Source organism: Notamacropus eugenii, chromosome 5 (genome assembly GCF_028372415.1).
Source record: "Notamacropus eugenii isolate mMacEug1 chromosome 5, mMacEug1.pri_v2, whole genome shotgun sequence".
NCBI classification, from domain to species: domain Eukaryota; kingdom Metazoa; phylum Chordata; class Mammalia; order Diprotodontia; family Macropodidae; genus Notamacropus; species Notamacropus eugenii.
The window spans coordinates 342,696,740-342,716,965 of NC_092876.1; the positions used below are offsets into that span (position 1 = coordinate 342,696,740).

The 20,226-nt window shown below is 38.9% G+C and overlaps 1 protein-coding gene across 4 annotated transcripts in view; it reads left to right on the plus strand.

Moving 5' to 3' along the window:
• Positions 1-1,712: 1,712 nt before the first annotated feature.
• Positions 1,713-20,226, plus strand: part of KPNA1 (karyopherin subunit alpha 1) — a 93,841-nt gene continuing 75,327 nt past the window's right edge. The window contains exons 1-2 of one of the 4 annotated variants that reach the window (XM_072613808.1): positions 1,724-1,841; positions 4,917-5,051. The gene's annotated coding sequence lies outside the window, so the exon portion shown is untranslated. Of the gene's footprint in view, positions 1,842-2,083; positions 2,191-4,916; positions 5,052-20,226 lie in introns of those variants that run through there. The other 3 variants (XM_072613809.1, XM_072613811.1, XM_072613810.1) reach the window with 3 other exon arrangements.

The window sequence follows — 20,226 nt, forward strand, 5'->3', positions numbered from 1 at the left end:
AAAAAAGTTAAAGGGTTAAAGAAAGTAGATTTCTGGGAGGGGCACTGAGAAATTTTTTTAAAAGGGGTGATAGGCCAAATAAGTTTGGGAACCTTTGCTTTAGAGATAGGTAACTGTGGCCAAAGGGTGACTATGACCCAGTGACTTATCTCTGAATAATCATATTTGTTATCGTAGGGCGGTTGTGAGGAAAGTGCTTTACAAAACATAAGACACTATGTTAAAGTAAAAGAGTATTTTAAATAAAGCTTTAGTGTTGTTTTCCCTACTTTCGTTTAAGAGATATGGCTCACTTCCTAGATGGTCCTCAGGTCCTTGTTCATACTTCAATGTGTATTTTATTCCCCAGTTTGTAGAAGATGGATTAGATTTATTTAGCATGGCCTTAGAGAGCAGAGGTAGCAGTGAGTGGGATCTTGCTTTGATTGTGAAGCTTTTCTAACTGAACACAGCCTACAAAAATGTGATGGAGGTAGTGGGCTCCTTCCAAGTAGCTTTCTTCAGAAGGAGGTTGGATGGCCACTTGTGTCAGATGTTGTAGAGGGGAATGGGCCATCTTTTCAGCTACAAGCAATTCTCAAAAGCCATATGCTAAGTCAGAGGGGCTGAGAATCCACGGGGTGGACGAAGGGAATTCCTGCTTGCGCCTCTGAAGCTTTGTGACTCTAAGAGTCCTGGACATGAGAGACACAAGAGAAAGGGATCAGAACAGGTCTCCTGGGTAGGCCCCACCTTGGCAAGGTCAGGAGATCCCAGATTCGCTGGGACATTCATTCCTACTAAGAAGCTAACTGATCAGCCAGAATCCCATCTGCGTTGGAACGATCTTCCAGGCTGGTCAGCAGCACAGTTTGCAGTCAAACGTCGGGCCCCCTGCTGAGGGGCTCTAGAGCCGTCCTCAAGTCAGGGAGATGCGGCTTCTAGGTCCACATCAATACTGACCAGCTCAGTGCCGCAAGCACCACATGGGGCTATAAACCAAGCTAGGGCTCGGAGTCCTCCCCGGGATGGAAACAAAAGGGCAAAGTCAAGACTTCGGGGCTACAAATGTTTATCAAGCATCGGCTGTGGATAACACAGGCAGCAGTAACGCAGAAAGGTATTCGGACGAGTGCAGACAGAGCAAAGAGATATTGTCCCCCAGGCCGTAATCCACCGTAGGGAAGTGCGTGAAACGGGCCAAAAGGCCGGGTAGGCCGGTCCGAGCGCCCCTCCCTCCTCCGCGGAGGGACGACGCCCAGGCTCCAAAGCTCCCGGTAGCTTCTGCGAGGCCTGTTCCCTGCCCTTCCCTAGTAATCCGACACTAGTTGCTCCTCCCTCCTTATTATCACTCTCCTAATCCCCAGGCCCTTCACTCCCCAATATAAACCGAGTACTGCAGACTTCATCTTCAATCCATCCGTTTTTCTGAGCTAGACCGATCCTAGTTTTTCTTCTTTTGAACACAAGCTGAAGGGGGAGGGGCTGTTGGTTAGAAGCTGTTACGGGCGGGTGGAACTACAATTCCCAGAAACCTGTCCGGGACCCTAATCGCGGAAAGGGAACGCGCAGGCGTAGAAACTGAGCTTCCCCCTCTTCTCCCCCCCCCCCGGCCGCCCCCTCCCAACCTCCGACGTATGTAAGCTGCTATCACGCAGGCGCGCTCCGAACGCCGGCTTCTCTGGTCTGGCTGCTTGCTCGGTACGCGGCGGCGGCGGCGGCGGCGGCGGCGGCGGAGAGCGAGCGAGGCCTGGTGAGCGCCTCTGAAGCCGCAGGTCAGCTGTGCGGTCGAGAGAACCGGCGGACGCTTGACGCCCCCACTTTACCCACCGTTCGCTCGAGATCGGCTGCCACGGAACCAGGTGGGCGCGCGGGTGGCGGCGGTTGGGGAGGGGAAGGCGTCCGCCAGGATCCTCCCTCTTTTTCTTCCTCCCTCCCCCCTCCCACTCCGGGCTGTCCTCCCGCGGGGAATGGGGAGAGGCCCCGGGGCGGGGGCGGGGAGGGCGCGAGCTCCGATCCCTGGGCCTGTCATCTTGCGCCTTCTCCTCCTGTAGCCGCGCAGCTAACGGCAACGTTGGGGAGGCCCTGCCGGCCTGGGGCTGGGCCCTGAGGTGCTGGTCACTGTCGGGAACGCCGGCTGCGGCGGATCGGCGGCGGCGAGAGCAGCGGGAGGAGGAGGAGGAGGAGGAGGAGGAGGAAAGGGAGGAGGAGGTGTGTGTGGGGGAGGGGAGCTAGGACTGGGCGCCCGCAGGGGCGTCGACGGCGGGGAGGGCGAGCCTAGACGCGGTGCCTGCGTGGTAGATTGGGGTGGCGGGGGGCGCCGGAGGAGCTTGTCATAGGCTATGTGAGTGTGTGTGTGTGTGTGCGTGCGTGTGTGACATCGTGTTAATCCAGACAGGAAGGGACAGTCCGGGTGGGAGTTCACAAGTTCGGGCGCCCCCACCTACCCCCCGGCCCCAAAGCGGAGCGGATGGGTATTTTTGGGGGGAGGGGGGAGACAAGGCAGGACGCTGCGCTGTGGAGGTGGGGGTGGGGCGCGGCTACGGCGACAGATGTCATAACAACACCGGCCTGAAAAGGCTGACGGGGGTGTGGTAATTATAGGCATGACAGAAGCACTTGTGACTAGAACGCGGATAAATGGCGATTCGTGTGCCGGCATGGCTGGGAGGTGTGACGTGCGAAGAGTTCTGGAGGATGGTGCCCAGTGGCGGGGAGGTGGTAGAGCCCGCTGAGGGGGCCTGGGCTGGGGGAGGCAAGGACAGCCCTGAATGCTGCCCCGATTATAAAACTGGAGAAATAAAAAAATACATTAATCCTTCAAAAATTCTGTTTAAGCTCTTTAGGACAAATAATCGCAAAATACTTCTACCTCCATACTGTCTTACAGTATGATATGTCAAAGGACCATTTTACTAAGCTCTTTTTTGTGATTTAATCTATACATATGGGTTAATCTTTTTTTTGTTCTCCTGTCATTAATGGCCCTCTTTATTTTTATCTTGTTTTTGCTGTTTTTAATTTTTGAAATGATCAAGAGCTTGTTTTCTAGATCCTTTGAGTAGTAATGAATTACTCATTTTCTCATTGGCAGAAATCATAAATAACCTCATGTATTTATTGAAATAAATTGTTATACTTGCAGCACGTGGATTTCATAATATGGAGAAGGTGTGTTTTTGGACTAGAGTGGATGGAGGACTAGGGGAACTAGTAGAGCAATTGGGCAGACCATGATCCATGTCGGGGCAGAAGAAAGCCCTAAAGACTTGAGACAGGCCAGGAGGATTTGGGACTGAAGCTGATTACCTTCTTAGATTAATTTCAACAGAGCTAGGCTACCCAATCAAGCTTTCTGGAAGGGTCAGGGTGCAGTGTGAGAATACTGGATCTGGAGGTACTCCCTTTAAGGGTACAAATCACAGCCCCTTCTTACCTACCTGTTACATGCAATTCCTGCCCCTTGGACTACCGTAAACACATCACACAGAGCCTCCTGAAATGTTAAGGGCTGCCCTTCCTTTCCCTTGTTGTAATCGTGCACATGGGTTGTCAGATCAGTTACCTCTTACTTCATTTGCCCAACCTATCTTTTTCACTCATACATTCTTTAGTAACATTCTTTAATTTATTTCTCCCTATAATTCCATGTTTCTTTATTTTTTTTTGTATATTTATATAGTCTTTGCTTGTGCTCACTGCGGGCGTGCTCCGTTACCCTTTGGCTTAGTCTCATTTTCAGTTATTTGGACACTAGTGTTCAATGACACTGTTCTCACTACAACACTAGAAGAATGTTGGTATTTTTAAAATGATATTTAAAATACTCGTATTTTTAAAGGCTTAGGGTAATTAAAAGACCTTTGCAACATCTCAAAAGCAGTCCAACTTCTCTTGCTTTTCAATTTTGGGTCCAACTCATTGTCCATTTGCTGTATATGAACAAGATTTATGCTAATAGTCAAGCTATATAGATTTTCTGCCCAGTTACATATCATTGTGTGGATAATAGGGTTTTTTTTTCTACCTGTTCTTTCCTCTGTGGATGATTCAGATTTTTGAGTGATTATATTTGGCTCCAAAATGAACTATTCTATATGAAACTAAAATCCAGTTTTGAGTAAATCACTGACCTGTCCTATTTGTTTCTGAAGAATTCTAGGTTCGAATGCTGTTTATTTATTGCCAGTATTGTTCCCCTTAAGTAGTACAGGTGGCCAAGATAACCTTAATATTTGATCTGAAATGTTACTTTAGAATAATATATTTACAAAAAACACAGTAATTGTTAACTAATCTAGTGCAGTACTTTTATCAGTTACATATGTGAGGAGGAATTGTATGAAGAACACCTAAATATTACTAAATAATACTAAATAGTATGAGGAATACTTAGGAAAGGATTACGTATGATCCTTAAGTTTACCATCTGGTAGAGGAGATAAACTATACAGGCGTCAAAACATACAGATCAAAGTGCAGAAATAAATATCAGTTAAAATTTTATTATTTATTCTGCTGGAGTGAACCAGCTTGCTTATATTTAGCTTATGTTTGAGTTGAACTCTCTTCTCATCACTCCCTATTAAAATCCTTAACTTTCTTCAAGGAGCCAGTCCAGGTGTCATTTTCTACAGGAACCATTCTTGGTACCCCATAGTTGTGTTTATTGAAATCACAACTTATATTTTTACTTAGCTTAAATGTTGTATTTCTCCTGTAGAATGCAATCTTGAGTTCAGGGACATGTTCAGGAACATTTTTGTATTTCTAGTGCTCATTAAGCATCTAGGTAGTTAGGTGCTTAAAAAATTCCTGTTGAACCAAAAATATGTGTTTTGAGTGATGAATTTAACCAAGATAGTGAAGGTGAATGTTTTTAGGCATAATTGAAAAAACACTATCCACTAATCCACATTGTTGTGGTTAATTAATAGGAAGCAGGAAGGAAGCTTTGATCCAGTTGGTGGCAGGTGTTGTAAATACGAGAAAGTTTTGCAGTCCTCCAAAGAAGAATTGAAGCTGCAGGGTGGAAGGGGAAAGGCTGATTACAAAAGCAACTGGTTGAAAAGGTAAAAAGAAATTTATCTGAAGTAGCTGGATGACAAATAGTTGGGGATATCTTCTCTGGGCTTTAAACAATACAAAATGTGATTACTCTGCCTATGGAGAATCTTTGTATTCCAAGTAAGTATAATGATGCTGTCCTTTGAATAGAAATATGAAGTTATTGACTCACAGGAGTTGTTTTCCAACAGTAACGATGTTTAGGAATCCACCTAAGAGAGATAGGAAAAGTGGAACTTGAGGTTTTCTTTGAGATTGTTCATCCATAATTACCAAACTAGGAAAGGAGACTTGGAGTTAGGGCAGTTTGTGTCTTGGATTGTGCATTTGGTTAGAGATTTTATGGGATCTTTTTAGAATTTGAACCTAGTGGATTGAGGTACAGGGGGAAGATGAGGTAACAATTACATTGCAAGATTTGTAGGAGCTAGAAAATTGTTGCAATTCACCATTTCATTTTTTTGTCTTATATTTTCAGTATGAGTATATGTACATTTCAGTGTACAAAGAACAAAAAATACTTGTGTCTGAAACTGTTAGCTTTATTATGTACAATTTTTTTAAAAGGACATTTAAGTATAACATGGTAGTACAGAGGTGTATGAATTATTTGGCACTGGCAACTATTTTGGTATGATTTCATTTTATGACGCAGTAATTTGGAATTGATGGAGAGCTCACCTGGAAACCAGAAAAACCTAGATTGAAGTCACTTAACCTCTCATTACACTAGGCAGCTGTGTTAAGAGAAGTGGAAAAGGTAGTAACCTGTATTGATAAAGGGGGTATCCTCACCTTAGAGTTCCCTACACTAATAAAATGACAGGTCCAGCCCTGTGCTTTTTTGTGTGTGTGACTGCAGTGGTCATTTATATGTACTTGTGATAACTCAGAATGTCTGACCTTGACCAGACAAAACTAGATTGAGTTGGTTTTCTCTGACCAGCCTTACCTTTAGTACTTTGAGTTGAGTATTAGATTTTGTGCCATACACAAATGTTTTGTTGCTCTTTTTGTTGTGTTTTTAAGTTTCTGGTTATTAAGAAGGGATGTTATCATTCTAAGGAAATGTGCAAAAGTTGTAGCTTTTGAAGAGCATACTTTGATATTGTGAGATAATTGTAATGGCTTCTTGGCCTGGAGATCTCAAATGATTCAGAGATTGTTCAACCCATAAAGATTAGTCACACTGAAATGCAAAGGAAAATGTAGTCCAAAATGAAAAACCAGTGTGAGGAACTGACACATTTTAGCTGCAAAATAGTCTAATCTCAGAAAACTAAGATCTTCATAAGGACCTGGTAGCCAAAGAAGTTGTTACTGGTGTTTTCACTATGTGGCATAGGCTTCTTGAAAATGGAAGAACAGAGAGAAGACCTGTTTAAAAAAATAAAAGTTTCTGACTCTTGCTATGAAGAAAAAAATGCTTGACATAGGCAAGACAATACAAAGACTGAAGTATTGGAGATTTGAGAAAGGTAATTTTTACTGATGAAATTCATTTTGTAATTCAAGTCTATGGCAAAATTGTTATTAGAAGTCTGAATACACCTGTTAAGAACTACAAAACAACATCAAATTGTGAAATATTCACACACACACACACATACACACACACACACACACACACACACACACACCACCCCCAAATACCCAAATTTGTTGGGGATTTTTTTTTTTTCACTTTTCAGTGAGCCTGTAAGTCTTATTTCCCATTGAAGGAATAATGAACTCTGATAAATGTATTGATATCTTGAGAAGCAGAATCGTTCTAGAATTATAGAAATTCCAAGGTAGAAGCAGAATTTTATAATATAAAATGAACATCTTGTCATGTGTCAACAGAGGGTTAAGATATTAATATTACAATGTCCTGAGAACGTGCTTGATTGCCCATTGGATGGAAAAAATTTATAGGCCATCCTTTTCTCAGGTTAGATTGTGAAAAATGAATTGTTTGTCAGATATACTTAATATCCAATGTCATGATGAAGAATTAAAGAATGTATCAAAATCTTCTGAACTCAATACCAAATCGTATAAAATAAGTGATTTTGACAAATGGAAGACCTATTACATTTTTTTAAAAGTTTCTTTAACGTGTGGTTAAGTCAATAAATAGTTGACTTTGCTCCAGTCAGTTAGCATACTGTTATAACAAAATTGGCTCATTTGTGCCACCTGATCTCTTTTCAGTTTCTTCTGTGTATTTTAAAAATATTTTATTGATGTTCTCATTTTGCATCTATCTTTTCCCTTTTGGGGGTATTTCTGTCACATTTAATTCATCTTCCTCTTCCTCAAATCAAACCGTCCTTCCCTATAATAGTTATTGTTAAGAAAAACAGATTTGTTCATTAGCCTTTTCAGAAAATTTACATTATGTTCTGCCATTCAATTAATTTTTTCCAATAAACATTTTTAATAAGGGCCTATTGTGTGTTCCAGCTCATTCTTAGGTGTCCAAACAAAATAACTGGAAAATATGATTTCTACCTTTACTCTTATCAAATTTAGGAAAGAAGACGTTAAGCATGGGAAGCCTTGAGTAATGTGTGGAAATAGAACTGGATTTTGAGCCAGTATGCCGGCTTCTGCTACTACCTGAGGCAGCTGGTGGCTCAATGGAAAGAGAACTGGACTGGAGTTAGGAAGACCTGAATTCCAGGCTGACGTTAGATGCTAATTAACTATGTGTGACCTCCTGGCAAGTTATTTACCTTCTGTCTGCCTCTGCTATAAAATGAGGAAATGATAGCATCTACCTCACAGGATTGTTGTGAGGATTAGATTAGATATCTGTTAAAAAAAAAAAAATAGCATGGTGCCTGACATGTAATAGGCACTTTATAAATGCTTATTCCCTCTTCCTTCCCTTTCCCTTACTGCCTGCATGACATTGGGCAAATAATTTAATCTCTGTGCCTCAGTTTCCTCATTTGCAAAAATGAAGGTATTGGACTAGAGGACATCTAAATTCCCACCCAACTGTAAATTTATGATTCTGTGAACTAGAAAATAATTCTAATGTTCCAAGGTAAGAGAAAGTTCATTGTTGCATTTGAAAGAAGGTAGGCCTTCAGCTGTGCTTTTAAGATACAGGAACCTTCATGGTAATAACATTATTGCTTGATTTATATTGTGCTTAAGGATTATTGCTTTCATAAAAATTATTTCACAAATATAGAAGTTGGTAGTAAAATTACAGATGAGGAAACAGGTTTTGCTTAAAGTTGCAGAGCATAGTATGGTAGGTAATCAGTAAATATTTGTTGAATATTTTCATTTGACATTTTGTTGAATTAATTCAAAGCATTTGGAGGTCAATGATGTTTTCTTTACACTTCTACTGAAATCTTGGTGTTTTTCTCTGTATTCCATTGGCCATCATCTCCATTATTTTTCTCTGCCCTTCCTAACTGCTGTATTTTTGGTGCTTTTTTTTCCCTGGACTTTTTGGCCAACCTTAATTTCTCATCTATACTTCACCAACTCAAGCCATTTTACCCTCCCACTTCCATACTTCTCTTAACTACCTCAGTGATTTCATTTAACCTATTTGACTGCTCCAGCATCCTCCCCAGCTTCCATTTATTTTGACTAGGTTCTGCCACATTTCATCTGTTGTGCGAAATAGTAGTGATGTACAGAGGGTTGAATTACCATACTTCAGACATGGCAGCATTCTGATAAATCATCAGTGAGAAAAATTATGAGATTGGGGGGAGGGTTATTTTTTAGAAATACTGTTAAGTTTTTAGTCTTTCATTTCACCCTCAAAATCTAGGTGAGCATTCCACCTATGATAGTTTCTTAATAAATGTTTAACAATTAATTGCCAAGATCATAAATTATTTGTGTAAGGATTCCTGATGTGACAACTACTAGGAAAACAAGAAAGCAGTTTGATAGAAATTAGGTTTAGCTCAACATCTTACATGATGTAATTAATACATTATGTCCAAAATGGACATTATAACTTTCATATTAAAGGTCACACTAAAATATTAGAAGAGAATCAGATCAGGTACCTTTTAAAGTTATAACTAGGGGAAATACAGGTTAGAGATGATCACAAAAGATAAAATAGATAATTTCAACTGCGTGAAATTGAAAGACTTTTGCAAGAACAAAATTACTGCATCTAGGATAAAAACAAGCATGAAGCTTGGGCAGGGGGAGGTATATCAAATATGTCTGAAAAAGGATTGATATCCAAGATATAGAGGCAATTAATTAATAAAGATATATAAGACCAAGACTCCATTTAATCAACAAGCAAGGCAGGAAATGGAACAAGAATTGGGCTTCTACTATGTGCCAGGCACTACCAAGTACCTAGACATAAAAAAACAAGTGAAACTGTCCCTGCCTTTGAGCTAACAGTATATAACAAGGCAAGGTAACATACATGTATAGGTGTATACATATGTGTGTGTGTGTATACGTGTATAGGGCTGTATAGGCATATCCTTATATAGATGTATATATAGGTTATGTGTGTGTGTGTATATATATATATATATATATATATATATATATATATATGTATAAATGTAGAGAGAGAGACAAAATATGTAAAAGATAACTTTGGGGCAAAGCCCTAAAGTAAGTGGGAGGTATGAAAAGATTTGCTGTAGAAGATGGCACTAGATCTTGAAGAACTGGCAGTGAGAAGTGAGTACATTCCAGGTGTGGGCTAATGGCCACCCTCAGACACGAGATAGAATTTTGTTATGTGAGGTTTCAGTAAGAAGGTCATTTTGGCTACCCTGTAGTGAGTGTGAAGGGAAGTATTGTGTAAAAGCATGAAAAGTAAGATAAGACCAAGTTATGAAAAGCCTTAAGTACCAAACAGGAGTTTATGAGATTCTGCAGGTGATGGGGAGCCCACTGGAGTTTGTGAAGTAGTGTTCACATTTGGACTTTAGTAAAAATCATTTTGATGCTTATGTGGAGGATGGATTGGGGAAAACATTTTGGAAACTATTCTGGTAGTCAAATCAAGAGAGAATGAGGGTCTTAAGGAGGCTGGTAGCCAGGTAAATATAAAGGAACAAGATCTGGGGTTTGGGTAAAGGGCTTGTTAAAAAAATGGAAAAATTCAGGGGGAAAATACTCCATTCCAGGTTTTTTTGTGTGTGTCTTGCAGGAAACAAAGAGAGAAATAAGCATGTTTATCATGTTACCAGAATTCTCCCTTTCTCTTTATTTTCACTTTTTCCCTGTTATTATCTTTCATAGTGGAAGAGAGTAAAGAGAAGGGGAAAAATAGCCATTTAAAAGGTCTGAGCCTTGAAAAGCTAGTGAGCTAGTGCTTGGAGCTTTCAAATGAAGAAAGCTAGAGAATTTCCCAGTTTAATGTTGTTCGGTCATTTTCAGTTGTGTCCAACTCTTCATGACTCCATTTGGGGTTTTCTTGTCAAAGATATGGAATGGTTTGCCATTTCCTTCTTTAGCTCTTTTTACACAGGGAAGAAACTGAGGCAAACGGATAAGTGACTTGCCCAGGGTCACCCAGCTAGTGTCTAGGGTCTAATTTGAACTCAGGTCTTTCTGATTCCAAGGCCTGGCTCTGTATATACTGCTCCTAGTATACGTATGCCCTATATAAACATTAGTTACGTTGCCTTTTATCTTTTCTCAGGTGATGACTGGCCAGCACAAGGGTGAGGCTATGGGCTACTGGTACCATATTTTACAATGTACATGTACAATTGCAGTGCACACTGTCTCTGCATATTCTGGCAGTAATAGCCTTAGTTATGTAGCTTTTTATGGTGCAGAATACTTTCACATACATTATTTGATCTTCCCAACAGTTCTGGGAAGTAGGCAGTAACAGTGTTACACTAACCATTTTATAGCCTAGGTACTGAGACTCAAAGAGTTTGACTGATATCCGAGGTCATATAGCTAATTAAGTAGCAGAGTGAGACCTCAGACCTATTTCTGATTCTAGGTCCATGGCTTTTCCCCCTAAACAATGAAGTAAAGCATAATGGTTTTGTTTCTCTTGCCAGTAAAAAAGTTCTAGTATCAACTTTTTGTTTCCATTTCTTGAAACAAGGGAAAGGAGATGGTAATAGAAATAATTTACTTTACAATCTTTAATGGATGGCTAAAAATCATTTTAGAGGCGTGAGAGCTGATGCAGAACCCTTTCTAATCAATCCTTTCTCCCTAATCAATCTTTCTGCAGAATCCTGAGAAAATAAGGAATTGGACAATGAGGACACATAGTAAATTATCTTCTCAGTGTAATACGTAATCAGTGCTTGCTGATAGACTACACAGTAATTGTTGGTTACTTATTTCAGATCAGATTAGGGACTACTTCACTCCTTCAAATTATACTTACAGGGAGTATAGACAGCAGTTGGCTAATCACATTTATTTTATGTAGATTTTATTTGAGGGTAAAGGTTATGCGTTAAGGATGTTTTCTTTGGAATTTGGAGACACCAGTTAGTTACACTAGTAAACTGGGATTAAAACCCAAGTCTTTTGGTTTTTCCCTTCTGTTACTGGTTCTGTTATAACACCTGGTCTTAAGAGATCATAATTAATTTTGAACATGTTTAATTGGAAGTTACTGTGGAGCAAGCAAGCAGCTATGTTTGAAGTTAGTTGGAAATATGGAACTGTTTTTCAAGTCTCCCACACTTCTCCCTCCCTGTCTCCCTATCTTGCATCTGATAAGGCAAGATCTCATCAGCCTTGGTATTCTACCTTATCTCTACCTTCTGCGCTTCTGATTGCAGAATGGAGACATGAACTCCAAACTTATATTCTGAGAGAGAGCTCTGTTTAGATACCTCATTTCCCCTCTGGCTGCACTGCTTTGGGACTTCTCTGATTTTTCCACCATGTGTCCCACTCTCATGTTGGTTGCCTTCCCTTCTCCCCCCTTTTCAGTTTACTTTTTGTGTTATCTTCCCCCCATTATATTGTAAGGTTCTTGAAGACAGAGACCCTTTTTCTTTTTTTTATATTTGTATTTTCAGAGTTTAGCACAGTGCCTGGCACATAAGTGCTCAATACATGTTTATTAACTATTGAGGAAATTAGGGTAATTTCAGTGTAAACTCACTCTTCTTCCCCTTCACTATATCTCAGAACCCCTTCACAAAATCTTTCCCTCTTTTCTCTTCTTTTTGACAATGAATGTCTTTACTGAGGCCAGAATCTTTGTGTGTTTGGTCCCACCCACTTCTGTCTACTCCAGTAAATTGCCCCTTCCGTGATCCTCCACTCAGTCTCAACACTCTCTGTGTTCTGTTCCTTACTACCTTCAAATGTACTCAGTTTTCTTCATCCCTAAAAACACCTTCACTTGACTTTTCTTCTCATAAGTTATTGTCCTTATTATATGTTCTTTCTTTCTTAACCAAACTTCCCCCCCCCAAAAATGCATTTTGCCTCCACTTGCTTTCCTCTCAACCCTTTATAGTCCAGCTTTTGACTTCTTGCCTCAACCAAAGCTACCTCTCTCCAAAGTTATCAGTGATCACATTTGCTAAATGTTAGTCTTTTCTCAGTGCTCTTCCTTTTTGGCCTGCTTTATTTAACACTTACCATCCTCTCCTCCTTCATATTCCCTCTAGGTTTTCTTGTCACTACTTTTTCTGATTCTCTCCCTACCTGTTTGACCAGTCCCTTAGTTTCCTTTATTCTGGGTTGTTATGCATAGTGTATTCTCTTTGGGTGTGCCCCAAGGTTTTGTCTTGGGCTTCCTTCTTGCTGTATACTCTCCCTTGGTCATCTCTTTGGCTCCTGTGGATTTAATTATTATTTCTATGCAAATGACTCGCAAATTTATAAATCTTGTCCTAGTTGCTCTTTGATCTTGGTCTCATGCCACCAGTTGCCTATTGGACATTTCAGAGTGGGTCATAGAAACATTTGAAACTTAGTGTGTCCAAAACATAGCTCATGAGCCTTCCAAACCTACCTTTCTTCCAGACTTTCCTGTTGCTGTCAAAGGCACTACTGTTTTTTCCAATCTTCCAGGTTCGTAACTTTGGCTTTAATTATTCTCAACTCTTTTTCTCACCTCACATTTCCAGTCAATTGCCAAATACGGAAATAACATTTCCACCTTCAAAAGTAGTAATCCATTTTTATTTCCATAACAGCTCTCATAACCTTCATCCCTAACTACATTATATTTATTTTGGATTTATTTTCTGGGTGTCTGCATGTGTACATGCACATGCATGTATGACTTACAAACTCCAGAGTGGGGATTGTCTCATTCTTTTTTGTTGTTGTTGAGCGAAACAAAGCAGTTAGTACAGTGCCTGGCATGTAGTAAGTTGCTTAATAAATGCTTGTTGATTAATCTGACTCATGTTGTTTGTTTATAACAAAGACCAGTCAACACAGTGAAATCTTGTGTTCCCTGAACTTTTAAATCAATTATATAATGAGTTACTCTGATAATGCAGAATGTCATTTGCAAAAGCCTACCTTTTGTTGTTTCTCTTTCCGTATTTTTATTAAGCATGTTCTGGATGTGTTTGTAAGTGACTCTCTTAAAAATTTTGTAGTGATTAGAAAGTAGCCATGTGAGTCAGTAGTTGATAACTTTTTTTTTTTAGTAGTAATAAAGTATATGATTTTTTTTTTTCCAACTATGTGTTAATCTTTAAGAAGCAACATGGTTTAGTGGATAGAGGACTGGCCTTGGAGTCAGGAAGTTATTAAGTTCAACATCTGACATATAATAGATGTGTGACCATGGACACATCACTTTATCAGTCTCCCAGTCAATTCTCTAAGTTACAGAAACTTAGGACTTGCTTATCTGCATTAGTGGAAGGAACTGGTTTGGATATCTCTGTTCAAAGTGCAGGCTGGCTTCATTTTTTTGGTGAGAGTTTGTGTTCATTTCTACCTCTGTTAGCTTCAGCCTTATTAGCAGAGTTTGTGCTTCTTTTCTTAGTTGAACCTTCTCTTGACCTCCATGGCTTATACTTTTCCTAAGCTGGTGCTGGCTATCCTGGTTTGTTCCCTTTACCAGTCTCCACCCTCTTCTTTTTTTTTTCTTTTTTTTTAAATTTTATTTTTATTTTTTAATGTTTAACAATCACTGCCATACAATTGAGATTTTATCCCCCCCCACCTACCCTCCACTACCCCCCTCCCTCCCCGCGACTGCATACAATTCTGTATAGATTCTACATATACTTTCCTATTGAGTATATTTTCACTATAGTCATGCTATGTAGTCAGACTAAAATAAATGAAAGAAATCGTATAACAAATCAGAACATAATACACAAACACATACACATACACAAACATGATCTGCTACATTTTGTGAGTGACTTCCATATTTCTTTCTCTGAGTGTGGAAGGCATCTTGCCTTGAGAACCACCTTTGGGATTTCTTTTTTTTTTATAAGAAGTTTTTGCGTTATTACAAAAATCCAAGTCTACCAGAAAAAACTCTCACACACTGTGGTCGTTGCTGTGCACAAAGTTCTCCTGGTTCTGCTCCTTTCACTCAGCATCAGGTCATATAAGTCCTTCCAGGCCTCTCTGAAGTCTTCTTGTTCATCATTTCTTATGGCACAATAGTACTCCATTACATTCATATACCATAATTTATTCAGCCATTCCCCAATTGATGGACATCCCCTTGACTTCCAGTTTTTTGGCAACTACATAGAGTGCTGCTATAAATATTTTTGTACATGTGGGACCCTTTCCCATTTTTATGATCTCTTGGGGATATAGTCCTAGTAGCAATATTGCTGGGTCAAAGGGTATGCACATTTTTGTAGCCCTTTGGGCATAGTTCCAAATTGCTCTCCAGAATGGTTGGATGCGCTCGCAGCTCCACCAACAATGAATTAGTGTTCCAACTCTCCCACATCCTCTCCAGCATTTATCATTTTCTTGTTCTGTCATGTTTGCCAATCTTATAGGTGTGATGTGGTACCTCAGAGTTGTTTTGATTTGCATCTCTCTAATCAATAGTGATTTAGAGCATTTTTTCATATGATTATAGATATCTTTAATTTCTTCCTCTGAAAATTGCCTGTTCATATCCTTTGACCATTTATCAATTGGGGAATGACTTGTATAATTATACATTTGGGTCAGTTCTCTATATATTCTAGAAATGAGGCCTTTATCCCCGAGCTTAGCTGTAAAAATTCTTTCCCAATTTACTACATCCCTCCGGATTTTGGTTGCATTGGGTTTGGTTGTGCAAAAACTTCTCAGTTTAATGTAATCAAAATTATCCATTTTGCATTTCATAATGCTTTGTATCTCTCCTTTAGTAAAGAATTCTTCCCTTCTCCATAGATCTGATAAATACAGTATTCCTTGCTTCTCCAGTTTATTCATGGTATCAATCTTTATACCTAAATCATGTACCCATTTGGACTTTATTCTTGTGTACGGTGTCAGGTATGGGTCTATGCCTAATTTCCGCCACACTGTTATCCAGTTTTCCCAGCAATTTTTGTCAAACAATGAGTTCTTATCCCAGAAGCTGGGGTCCTTGGGTTTATCAAACAGAAGGTTGCTATATTCCTTGCCTACTGCATCTTGAGTGCCAAGTCTATTCCACTTGTCTACCTCTCTGTTTCTTAGGCAGTACCAAGTGGTTTTGATAATTGCTGCTTTATAGTACAGTTTAAGGTCTGGTAGCGCTAGGCCACCTTCCCAAGCATTTCTTTTCATTAGTCCCTTTGATATTCTAGACCTTTTGTTTTTCCAAATGAATTTTGATATTATTTTATCCAGCTCTAGAAAGTAATTGTCTGATAGTTTAATTGGTATGGCACTAAATAAGTATATTAATTTAGGTAGAATTGTCATTTTTATTATATTAGCACGGCCTACCCATGAGCAACTAATGTTTTTCCACTTACTTAAATCTGACTTTATTTGTACAAAAAGTGTCTTGTAATTGTGTTCATATAATCCCTGGGTTTGTTTTGGCAGGTAGACTCCTAAGTATTTTATACTGTCTACCCTAGCTTTAAATGGGATTTCTCTTTCTATCTCTTGCTCTTGGACTTTGTTGCTAATATATAGGAACGCAGAAGATTTGTGTGGGTTTATTTTGTAACCTGCAACTTTGCCAAAGTTGTTTATTAATTCTAGTAATTTTTTACTTGAATCTCTGGGATTCTCTAGGTAAATCATCATATCATCTGCAAAGAGTGATAACTTAGTTTCTTCTTTGGCTATTCTTATTCCTTGAATATCTTTATCTTGTCTAATTGCTACAGCTAACATTTCTAGTACCATATTGAATAATAGTGGTGATAATGGACAACCTTGTTTCACCCCTGATCTTATTGGGAACGCATCTAGCTTATCCCCATTGCATATAATGCTTGCTGAAGGTTTTAGATAGATACTGCTTATTATTTTATGGAAAGTTCCCTTTATTCCTGCGTTCTCCAGTGTTTTTAGTAGGAATGGGTGTTGTGTTTGTCAAAAGCTTTTTCTGCATCTATTGAGATAATCATGTGGTTTTTGTTAGCTTTGTTGTTGATGTGATCGATAATGCTAATAGTTTTCCTAATATTGAACCAGCCCTGTAGTCCTGGTATGAATCCTACCTGATCATAATGTATTAATCTCGTGATAAGATGCTGTATTTGTTTTGCTAAAATCTTATTTAAAATTTTTGCATCTATATTCATTAGGGAAATTGGTCTATTATTTTCTTTCTCTGTTTTGTCTCTTCCTGGTTTGGGTATCAAAACCATATTTGTATCATAGAAAGAATTTGGGAGGACTCCTTCTTCCCCAATTTTCAAAAATAGTGTATGTAGTATTGGAATTAACTGTTCTTTAAATGTTTGATAGAATTCACTTGTGAATCCATCTGGCCCTGGAGATTTTTTCCTAGGGAGTTCATTGATGGCTTGTTCAATTTCTTTTTCTGAGATGGGGTTGTTTAAGTATTCAACTTCCTCTTCTGTTAATCTGGGCAATTTGTATTTTTTTAAAATATTCATCCATCTCGTTTAGATTATCGAATTTGTGGGCATAAAGTTGGGCAAAGTAGTTTCTAATTATTGTTTTAATTTCCTCCTCATTGGAGGTGAGTTCACCCCTTTCATTTTTAATATTAGTAATTTGATTTTCTTCTTTCTTTTTTTTAATCAGATTGACCAAAGGTTTATCAATTTTATTAGTTTTTTCATAAAACCAACTATTGGTTTTATTTATTAATTCAATAGTTTTCTTAATTTCAATTTTATTAATCTCTCCTTTGGTTTTCAGTATTTCTAATTTGGTATTTACTTGGGGATTTTCAATTTGTTCTTTTTCTAGCTTTTTCAACTGCAAGCCTAAGTCATTGATCTCCTCTTTCTCTCTTTCATTGATGTAAGCATTCAAAGATATAAAACTTCCCCTAATAACTGCTTTTGCAGTATCCCATAAGTTTTGGTATGTTGTCTCACTATTGTCATTCTCTTGAATGAAATTGTTGATTGTTTCTATGATTTCTTCTTTAACCCAACCCTTCTTTAGAATTAGATTATTTAGTTTCCAATTGATTTTTGGTTTCTCTTTCCATGGCCTTTTATTACATGTAATTTTTAATGCATTATGATCTGAAAAGGATGCATTGATTATCTCTACCTTTCTGCACTGGATTGTGAGATTTTTATGTCCTAGTACATGGTCAATTTTTGTAAATGTTCCATGTACCGCTGAGAAAAAGGTATATTCCTTTCTATTCCCATTTAATTTTCTCCAAAGATCTATCATATCTACCTTATCCAGAGTTTTATTTACCTCCTTAACCTCTTTCTTGTTTATTTTAAGGTTGGATTTATCGAGTTCAGAGAGGGGGAGGTTGAGGTCCCCCACTAGTATAGTTTTGCTATCAATTTCTTCCTTCAACTCCCCCAACCTCTCCTCTAAGAATCTGGATGCTATACCACTTGGAGCATACATGTTTAGTAATGATATTGCTTCATTGTCTATGGTGCCTTTTAGTAGGATATAGTTTCCATCCTTATCCCTTTTGATTAGATCTATTTCTGCTTTTGCTTTGTCTGAGATTAGGATTGCTACTCCTGCCTTTCTTACATGAGCTGAAGCACAATATATTCTGCTCCATCCTTTGACCTTTATCCTATGTGTATCCCCCCGTTTCAAATGTGTTTCTTGTAAGCAGCATATTGTTGGGTTATGGCTTTTAATCCATTCTGCTATCCGTCTCCGTTTTATGGGAGAGTTCATTCCATTCACATTCACAGTTATGATTACAATCTGTGTATTTCCCTCCAACCTCTTTCCCACCATTTGTGCTTTTAGCTCTCCTGTCTCCCTTCCCCTCCTCAACAGTATTCACTTTTCTCCCCCTCCTCCTGCAGCCTTCCCCTCCTTCTTTTAGCCCCCCTCCCTCTTACTCCCCTTTACTCTTATTGCTTCTTCCCTCCCTTTTAGCCACCCTCCCCTTTCTTCCCCCTTCCCCTCCTACTACCTATAGAGCTAGTTAGGATTATCTACTTAAGATTATTGTTCCCTCCTTTAAACAAATCAGATGAGAGTACCTCTCAAACAATGCTCATCTCCCTCCCCTCCTTCCTTCTACTATAGTTTTGTACTTCTTCCTGTGATATAATTTGCCATTTCCTGCTTCCCCCTTTTCACACCTCCTATTACAATCCCTTCTCATACTTAAATCATATTTTTGACATGACATCATTTACTTTATGCCCGTTCCCTCTACATATATCCCTTTTATCATAATAGCTGCACAGTTCTCAAGATTAACAGGTATCATCTTCCCTTACAGGGAGGTAAACAGTTTGCCCTAATTGAGTAGCAAGTTTTTATTTTTGTTTTTTCCCCTCTGTTTACCTTTTTATGATTCTCTGGAGACCTGCATTTGAAGATCAAATTGTCTATTGAGTTCTGGTGTTTTGGTCAGGAAGCTCTGGAAATCCCTTATTTCTTTGAATGACTTTCTCCTTGCCTGAAATGTTATGCTGAACTTTGCTGGGTAGTTGATCCTTGGTTGAAGTCCTAACTCCTTTGCCTTACGGAATATTGGGTTCCAATTCTTTCGATCTTTTAATGTAGATGCTGCAAGGTCCTGTGTGATCCTGACTGTGTGTCCTTGATATTTGAATTGTTTCTTTCTGGCTGCTTGTAGTATTTTCTCCTTCACTTGATAGCTCTGGAATTTGGCAACTATATTTCTTGGGGTTTTGAGTTTGGGATCCCTTTCGGGAGGGGAACGATGGATTCTTTCAATGACTATTTTGCCCTCTGAGTCTAGTACTTCTGGGCAGTTTTCCTTGATGATTTCCTGGAAGATATTGTCCAGACTCTTTTCTTCATCATGGGGTTTCTGGCAGGCCAATAATTCTTAAATTTTCTCTCCTGGATCTATTTTCCAGGTCAGTTGTTTTTCCAATTAAATATTTTACATTTTCTTCTATCTTTTCATTCTTTAGATTTTGTTTGACTGATTCTTGTTGCCTCATTGAGTCATTAGTTTCTACTTGCTCAATTCTAATCTTCATCGTATTGTTTTCTTCAGTTAGCTTTTGCATCTTCTTTTCCATCTGACCAATTTTTCCCTTTAAGGAGCTATTTTCTCCATTTAATTTTTGTACTACTTTTTCCATTCGACCAATTTTCCCAGTTAGGTTTTGGGTTTCCTTTTCCATCTGATCAATTTTCCCAATTAGGTTTTGGGTTTCCTTTTCCGTTTGATAAACTCTTCCTTTTAGGGAATTATTGTCTCCAGTTAATTTTTGAACTTCCTTTTCCATTTGTTCAATTTTCCTTTTCAGAGTGATGTTCTCATCAGTGAATTCTTTTTTTATAATTTTAAAATCATTGGCCAGTTTTCTTTTATATCCTCCTTCAGATGTTCCAGGTAATCTAGTTGTGCTTGCGAGAAATTCATAGTCCCTTCTGAGGTTTCAGATGGAAGTACAGTCTCAGCTCTGACCTCTTTGGTGTTTGTGTTTTGGTCCTTATCCCCATAGAAAGATTCTATGGTTTTTTCACTTTTTGTCTGCTTTTTCTGATTCATGATGTTGGCTGAGTGTTGTAGCTTCTGGTTTTTTCAGTCAGAAGATACAGATCTTTTAAGTTGAGCTGATGTGTGTCTAGGCTAAAAGCAGGCTTTTTTTTTTTGTTGTTGTTGTTTCCCAGATCAACCCTGGGGTTAGC